An 8680-nucleotide genomic window follows, 5' to 3' on the forward strand; every position below is an offset into this window, starting at 1 on the left:
CTTCCTTCTTACATAGGTTTTTATATAAAGAATGGCAGAATTAACCACGTTTCCTTATCCCTTTTGGCCTTATAACCCCTTATAGTTGCTTTCAGAATGCTTAACACAGGTGAGACCGACCCACCATTTGAGAAACCTGGAAGAAAACAAAGAACAGTTAATGTCCTGAGAAAAGAAAGCAGTAGCAAGCATCAATACAACAAAAGCAGTTCACCCAAGGAACCAGGCTGTATGGTTTGGATTAAAGTACCTGGTTTAGAGAGCCATTTGGGGGGGGAGGGGTTGGGGAGTGGGAGGGGAGGGAAATTAAAATCGTCTAGGAAGAGAATTATACAGTAAGATGAAGTAGAAGCAACTATGGTTGGATAGTGAAAACCTTTATTCTCCTAATAACCCAGAGTTCTGTCCAGGAGTATTTTCAGTCAAGAGATTGTTGAAAGCTTAGGCGCTGGTTAGAGCCACAGTATTCTCAGAGATACCCTGCAGCCTATGGAGTCTTCTCCATAGAGTCCTTCACGCGATCAACCACCACCAGCATGCCCACATGGAGTCTTGTTCCCTTTCTCTCCCTTTCGTAACGACAAAGGAAAGCTATTCCATGCTGCAGCACAGGGCACTGTCAAAATCAGGTTTCTATTTATTATCTGGTTTGAACATAGCAGCAAATGCAACGAAGAACTTGGCTATAAGCAGATAACACAAGGGTTAGAAAACAATTTTTTTTTCTCTGATTAAAAAACAAGAGAATATCATGGCTGTATCCCTTAAAGAATTCAGGAATTTGAATGCTGAGAGTTTGAGCATGGAAGCATGAGGTCACTCTGTACAGGGACACCCTCTCCCTGCCGTAGTGCCTCTGGTCCCCACCCATCATGGCCTAAGGAGGACCTGAACAGCTGATCTGTGGAGGTAGTAGCTTGAGATTATACAAACAGGCGCTTTGCTCAGACCGGACAGGAGGTCCTTCCTCATCAGGGCTCTCCCTATAGGTAGCAGTTGAATTTTGTGCATCCCATCTGTGATAAGATGGACAGAAAGCCACCAGCAACTCACCAGGGAGTAGCCTTCCACCAAAGAAGCCACCAGCCACTGACCAGGGAGTAGCCTTCCACCAAAGCAGTCATCAGGGTAGTTAAAAGATTTTTAATTTGATTATTTCTGTCAAATTTGGACTACAGTCTGGAGGACACCCTTCCCACAGCTGAGGAAATTTCCCAGCCATTGGGACATGGAGCATCCCAGGGTTGACTGATCCTCCCTAAAAGCATCATGTCGGGTTTTATAAATAATTAAATTTCCACTGGATCAACAGGAGACTGCCTGTACTTAGAGGTTAATGCACAAGTTCATTCACAGCCTCCCTGTGAGGCAGTGTCAAAGTTTGAGTTACCCTCTGGCAAAAACAGAGACTGCAGCCGAGCAGTGTCTTTTAAAAGATCAGTAGCATTTTAACAGTGGGCTCTGGGATAGCTTTGCATGTTTAAAAATCTGGCTCAGAGCACTTTTTCCGGGGTCTCACAGTGAAATGGTGCCAGTGCTGGATATTGAACTATGCTCTTCTGAGAAATACCTATCCAGATTTTTGCAAACAAGGCTTAAAGACTCTCAGAAGGTTTAATAGAGCGGACACAGACAGCACCGCACTAACAGAGCTGCATAGATTTGGGTCTGGAGCTGGCTGGTTGCTAGCCAGCTTGGATTGAGGACAGGATGATCTTACTCTGGCCTGCAAAAGACCGTGGAAAAATATCGAGAGTCCCAATCCATACCTTAAAAACAAGATCAAAGTGCCCTTTCGAAGGGGTGGGGGTGGGAGAGAGAGTTTTTTCAGGATTGTTCTCTTTCCTTTGTGAAGGTGGATCTTATTATGAGCACGGCTGAATTTCTAGATGAAGAAAATTCTCCCTCTCACAAGTTCTGCTTGATCTTACTATCACAAACTGTGTATACACCCCTAATAAGTTCCTTGACTGCCACTTCTATGTTACCCTGCTCTTCGATCAGAGATAAATAAACCAAAGACAGCATGATGCCTGTTATCTAAAAAGATTCAGGTAGAGCAAGTATCATAGCACAATCAGGGTACTTGAAAATTGTATTTTCCTGCAAAAGACTTTTACTTGCCTTCTTGGATCATACACAGAGGAAGTTCAAGGTCTAGAGGGAGAAAATAACTCTTAGTAACAGAATGTTTGAACATTCATACAGGATTAATTACTTGCTTTATTTTTTCTTTAATTTTAAATGATTGTACTGCTAGCAAAAGTGAAAAGTAAAGACTCTGATCTATGCCAGGCACTTAGTACATGCAAATACTCTGCAAGTTTTTCCTATCTTGAAGAATTTCAGCATAGACTACAAAGGCAAAGGGGACTGAACCGATCCCTGGAGAAAACATGTGCAACTCTACTCACATAAAAAGACTGCTTGCTTCAATAGATCTGTACTCATTTATCCTCAGGATGAATTCACACATTTTTCTATTATTAGATGGGCATCCTATTTCTAATGGAGTCTATGTGATCTAAGCACTTTCACTTATTTTTTTCTAGAAGTAAAATTCTATGCTTATATGATGAATTGCACTGCTGAGCAGTGCTGTAAATATCGATTGTGGTACATTACCATTTGCAATACCATTATGCTAAATCTGAAATACTGGGCTATACAAGAAATTTCAAACAAAGCTTCTGTTCAGTCTTGGTACAGCAAATCTTTTGTCTGTGGCATATCACACTAGCAAATTAGTGCAACAAGGGTTATATAGCTCTTGAAATGTCATCAAAATGGATGAATTTCACAACAAAACATGGGAAGAATTGTGGATTTTTAACAATTATTCCCAAAACCTAGTTCAACAAAACTTTGCATCCTAAACATGATTATGGCTCATAAATTTCTAGGTAACATTTACTTGTGACAACCATTAAGTCAACTGAAGAATATTCAACCTGGGACAAAGGCAAAATATGTAAGACCTGAGCGTTATAAACAGTAGAAAACAGGTGCTTATAACAGATTATTTGTGAATCAGAAGGGTTGCTGCCAGGTTCTCACTGTGTAAAAGTCAAATGTCAGGTTGTCTGTGCTTGGTTGTGATTAATGTGAGATCAGGTCTCTAAACTGTGACTCATATTCTCCATGGCCTTGGCCAACCTTCCTCACATGCCTGTGCTCTTATTTGGGGGGAGGAGGGAAACTTACCCTAATACTTGGGCCCTTGTGAATCAGCAGTCCTAACTCTGAGCTACGTGCACGGTCATGGCGAAAAATGAGTAACATTTGGCTAAGGGGCAATACAACTCAAGCAGTATTTTGTTCACATCTGTGCAAGCAGTACATGTTCTGTCTACACCAGAGGGAGCTCAGACACGAGGTTACGCTATAGCTTTTTCCACGTTGCATGACCACAGGGAGACATCAGAAGACATTCAAGACCATAGAAACATTCTCACTAGATTATACTGAAGACCTGATCAGTTTGTATAATCCATGAACTTTCTTCCTTCTAAACTAATGAACTCTGTTCACCAAGGTGTACACCCCCCCAACTGGCACTGGAAACGTGTTTATTCATGGTCGGTAGATGTGGTAGTTTTTCCAGTTCTTACCAGTCTGCCTACAGTATAGCAGTGGTAGCAGGCATCTGGTTATCTTACCCCGAGGGTACTGAAAGGGACATGCCAGCTGCAATCAGTTCTCATTGAACAACACAAAGACTGGAAAGGATTTCTGGGAACATCTTTTTTGTTGTTACAGGAGTAGTTGTGATAAATTTTACAGAGCTCACATGCTGAAATATAAACAACTGGCAGGCACTGTTTAGCACCTCTCCATACCTAAATATCAGCAAGTAATGAACACTCAACTTACGTAAACCAAGCACCTGTTTTTTTAACAGGCAGAAACTATCTCATCATGGACATCAGTGGAGCTGGAAGAGTTTGCACCAACAATTTGCTTTCCTTTATCTCCAGTCCTCCAGCCTTTTCTGCTCTCAATTCCTTTTCTAAGGCTTCTTTCCCCCCCAGCTGCAGCTTCTATATACCTTTTTCCTTGCATCAAAGAAATACTCTCAATACTCCCTTGTCTATTAGTTAAAAACTCCTCCACATCCTGTTCCACTTCACCTTACTCAAGACTGTGAGAAAGCTGATATTCCAGAAACCTCAGAGCTAAGACCTGTATCTTTGGATGAAGCCCTTTAAATCCACTGGGAATCACATTTTGAGGATCTGTACATATCTGACAGAACTCTGGTGACATGCATGTGCCAAGATCAATGAATATTAATGCAAAAGAACAGGGTTCAGGCACCTGTATGGCAGTTATCATGTAGGACACCTCTTCTGACAAAGGTTGGGCCAGCATTTAAGTACTACATTATGTTTAGCAGCACCAAACGTAGCAGTGCCTGCTTCCTTTTCTCTACCTAACAGTTACCTTCAGAGTTTAAAGATTTATACATCCTTCTCCACTCAGCATTGAAACGGGAGCTAATATCCATTCCCCTTCGCAAATGCGGGTCCATGTCTCCAGTCATTTGTTTCCATACAAGTTTTGTCACCCTTATTTGTTCCAGTGCAACCAGTTGTGGAGTAAAGGCTCTTCTTGACTTGGGGCAGCAGAATATGATCTCCAGAGATTAGTCTAAATTGCGCTACTTGCATGATGAAAGCGTCTGGCAATATATTCCTAGAGCATCGGCTTTTTGAATGAATCAGAAAAAAAAAGAAAATTAATTACATCAAGTAATTCTCTGCTTCAAACCCATAATTATATTTAACAACAACATCCAGCATTTTCACCAGCTATCAAAATCAATGAAGGCTGATTCCAATGGGACTAAAACTAAGCATGGGGCCCTTCAATACAGTGTGACCTGAAATGATGTCAGTATAAGAGGTTTATTTCCTCCCTCCTTCTTCTACAGGAACTTCAGCATTCATTTTGCTCCCAGCCCCATTCTCCTACTCCCTCAATTAGCCCTATACAACTATTTGTGGAGTCATACTCTAAACTGGATATTGAAAGGAACTGCTTTAAAAACAAAATGCTTCTGCCTTTAGGAAGAAGGGATCAGAAAGGAAAGAACAACTAGGAAAGAACAACTACTCCAACACACCAGAGGTGGGTAACCTGAAGCCCAAACCCCAATGGCAGGTGGTCCACTCCAGGGTGTGAGATGTGATGCAGAGCTTTAACAAGCCTGCTGAAGGTATGACATGAAATGGTGGCCCCATGGAGCTTGCAAAAACATGCTGTTGCTTGACAAAGGGCACCCAAATCCCTTCTCTGAGCTGTTCCTTAAAAATCAAAGTGACCTAAAGCAAAGCTTATTTTAAAATAATGCTGGTTTTTAGACTACAAAAAACCCAAGCCACATAGCAAGAGAAGCAAAATAAGTAATTCTTAACAAAGAGTATTCTGTGATGTCTGTATTTCTACAGGAAGAGCCCTTGGCATTGCTGTGGTGAGTCTCGAGGACATTTTATAAACATATTTCTATAAAGACAGAAGTATTCAAATTGGAAATGCCCATTTGGCTGACTCTCCCCCTTTGCAGCTCGTGCGCTCCTTCAGCAGATAAGAAGAGAGGACAGCTCTTGCTAGCAGGCTGCTCTCAACATTCTCTTCATTAACTCTGGGAAAAAATAAAAGCTCATTCTACATTGTTTGAAGGTAATTAGAAGCCGAAACAATGCGTCAACCCTCAAATGTTCTTTGGGTGTTTACAGTTTATCCTAGCATATTACACCCAGTTTTATTTAGGTCTTTCTTAGAAATCTATGCTATTATAGAGTGTAGTTTGGGAGGCTGGTGACAGACTGTAATTGTGGAAAAGGTATTTTTATAAATTTTACAGAAGAGGAATCAATGTTAAAAAAAAGTATTATCTCAATGCCCCCTGGTTACGTTGCAAATCTTTTTCAGTTCACAAAAGAATATCATGATTTTTCATCACAGATGGAGATGAGTTTTCACCAAATCACCAGTCAGAGAAGATGCAGATTATTTTTCTTGTCTCACTGAGATGTTCTGGTAAATTCAGGGGGCTACTAGGTTTGGAATTAACGGTCTTTACCGGTAGAGACCAACTAACATTTCAGTATTAAGGAAGATCCCCACAAGGTCAGCAAACAGTTCTCTACATAGCCTTAAAATACCATAAGTACTATCTAGCCAAGAGATTCATTTCCACAGGGAGCATTGCACTTCACTTGATATTTAGATTTGCTGTTTGGATATATTAATATATTGATCACTTCAGCTAAGCTGTCAAAAAAAGGATGAACAAAACTCCTCTGGCTATCAGAAAGCAGTCCTCGTTTGGGTAAGAATCCCTATGTCTATAGGGATCTTTTGTCTTACATCACATGAATTCCACTCAGTTACAGCAATGTTGTGAAAGGCTACTTCACTGAGGTATGTAAATGATAAATGCAAATGCTCATTTCAATTTCATTCAATCCATGGTCACTTTATGTTGACCTGAAGTCACTTCACTTGTATAAGCCAAGCAGTTGGCATACCTGAGGAACACAAGAGAAATAAATGTACTATTTAAGTTAGCATGATGATCCAATAGACATTCCTCTCTCATTTGCAACTCAACCAACAGCTCGGCATGACACTGTCTTTTTCACTGTTTTATCCTTCCTCAGATGGTGCCCATCACATTTACGAACATAATCAAAGAACGAGTACAATAAGAACCATCATATGCAAATTCTTAGAGCTCATTTTTGTATATAAATTTGGCTGTTTGCATTTCTCAGTATTGGCTTAACTTGCATGCTTTTTGAGGAGAAAATGATGTATTCCAGGTCTGATTCTAAGCCAAGAAATAGAAAAACTCTCAACTCTGTCACACACAGTCCCAAGGAAACAGGGAAGACAAGATTTGATGGTATAATAAACATAGCTGGAGGCAGATCAAAGCAGTGCAGGCATTTTTCAACAAGAAAGATGACAACTTTTCTCAAATGAAATTGGGCTTCTACTTACTCTTGTGATGCTCTGAACATCTGCATTCAATATCCCAGTTTTTCACCCTCTCAGTAGGACAGATAGTTATGAGGTACCCTATTCCCAATGGCTTGCAAAGATATTTAGGCACCTACCTCACACTTGTCCAAGACTGCTTTCACCATGTTATTTTCAGCGATGACAAACTGTATACAAACCAAGCGATTCTATTTGCCACTTTGCTGCCAGCTTGCATTTGCCCTCGCGTAAGTTGCTCAGCCTTTGTATTCCTCTTTTTAGCCATCCCATTCGTGAAGTAAAAAACATACCCTATTATTAATATATTCAATACTTTTTAAAATGCTCTGAGCTCGCACTAGAGGTACATTATAAATACATGTATATCTAAATTACCAACATTAAAAAAATAATAGGAAAAATTCTTGTTTGTGGATTAACTACATATGATCCAATGCCAAATAAAAATCTACTCTGGTTTTGCTGAGGTCATTTAGTGCTGTACAATTCTCATGAAGTAAATATTTTTGAAAGTGGGGAATGCTCTGAGATTAAGCAATACATTACATTTTTTGATCAAATGCCAGAAGCCATAGGTGAATAGGAAACAGACATCAGTAATTACAGTTCGTACTTCAGCGATTTCAAACCCCCTTGCTTCAATGAGCAAGTATTAACTGGACAGACACTCCTTCACAAATTAGAGGTTGCAAAGGCTTATTACACACCGTATTTATCTTTGAAACTTGTCCAACAGCATTAAACTAAAAAATAATGATACAGATTATGGTTGCAGGCAAAAAACTATTAAAACTAACAACTATATATATGTTTTTATCTGTCAAACTGTCCCTGCAGCCACTCTTTGGTTTAAGAGCTCAGGAATGCATTATTAAGAAATACTAGTAATTGTATTAGTATACCGTTGTCAGATTTCAAACTGGTTGTATTTTACGATAAAAGCTATCCTAAAAGATAAACAATTTACTTCTTGATTGTGTACGCCTTAGAACGCAATAAAATTGCAAGAACATGAGTCTGGAGTATCCCCAGATGGGAGAAGAAATAAAAAGTATGACAACCACGTGAGCGAGAAGCATACAGTGAGTGTCTACAGTGCTTAGTGAAACAGGGAGCAGAGCCATCAACTTGACATTAACCAAGTCTATTGTAAAACCAAAACCAATCTAGCCACCTCACTGTGTTATAGCCCCTGAGCAACAAACTTAGTTATGAGGCCTTACTGGCAAAGCCTGGCACGTAACAGAGCTAGCTTTGATCAGGCCAGGTGGCTCAAAATATAACCCTAATTCAAAGAACAAATGATAATTGTGAGATGACATGCCCCTTTTCAAAGTTAGTTTTTTTCTCTGGAGAGCTGCATTTGGGAAGCTATGAGATTTTTCCTCAGATGGCTTAAGACTATTCCAGATATCCAAGATTATCATGATTATATTTGGAAGAACTATGGAACTGTAGTTGAGAAAAAACTGGGGCAAAACTAGTACGTGCACTTAAGCTTTTCAAGGCTTCTGAGGGGTAGAAAGGAGCTTAGGCAAAGCTGCCTTTTAACTGTTGCCCAATTCCAGATATCATCAAATGAGTTCCTAATAAAATATCTGGCTTCACAACAGATTTGTAATGAAATTAATAATTTAAGTACATTCCTCTAGATACACAATTTCAGTCAGAA

The sequence above is a fragment of the Falco rusticolus genome, chromosome 9 (assembly GCF_015220075.1).
Source record: "Falco rusticolus isolate bFalRus1 chromosome 9, bFalRus1.pri, whole genome shotgun sequence".
Classification (NCBI taxonomy): Eukaryota; Metazoa; Chordata; class Aves; order Falconiformes; family Falconidae; genus Falco; species Falco rusticolus.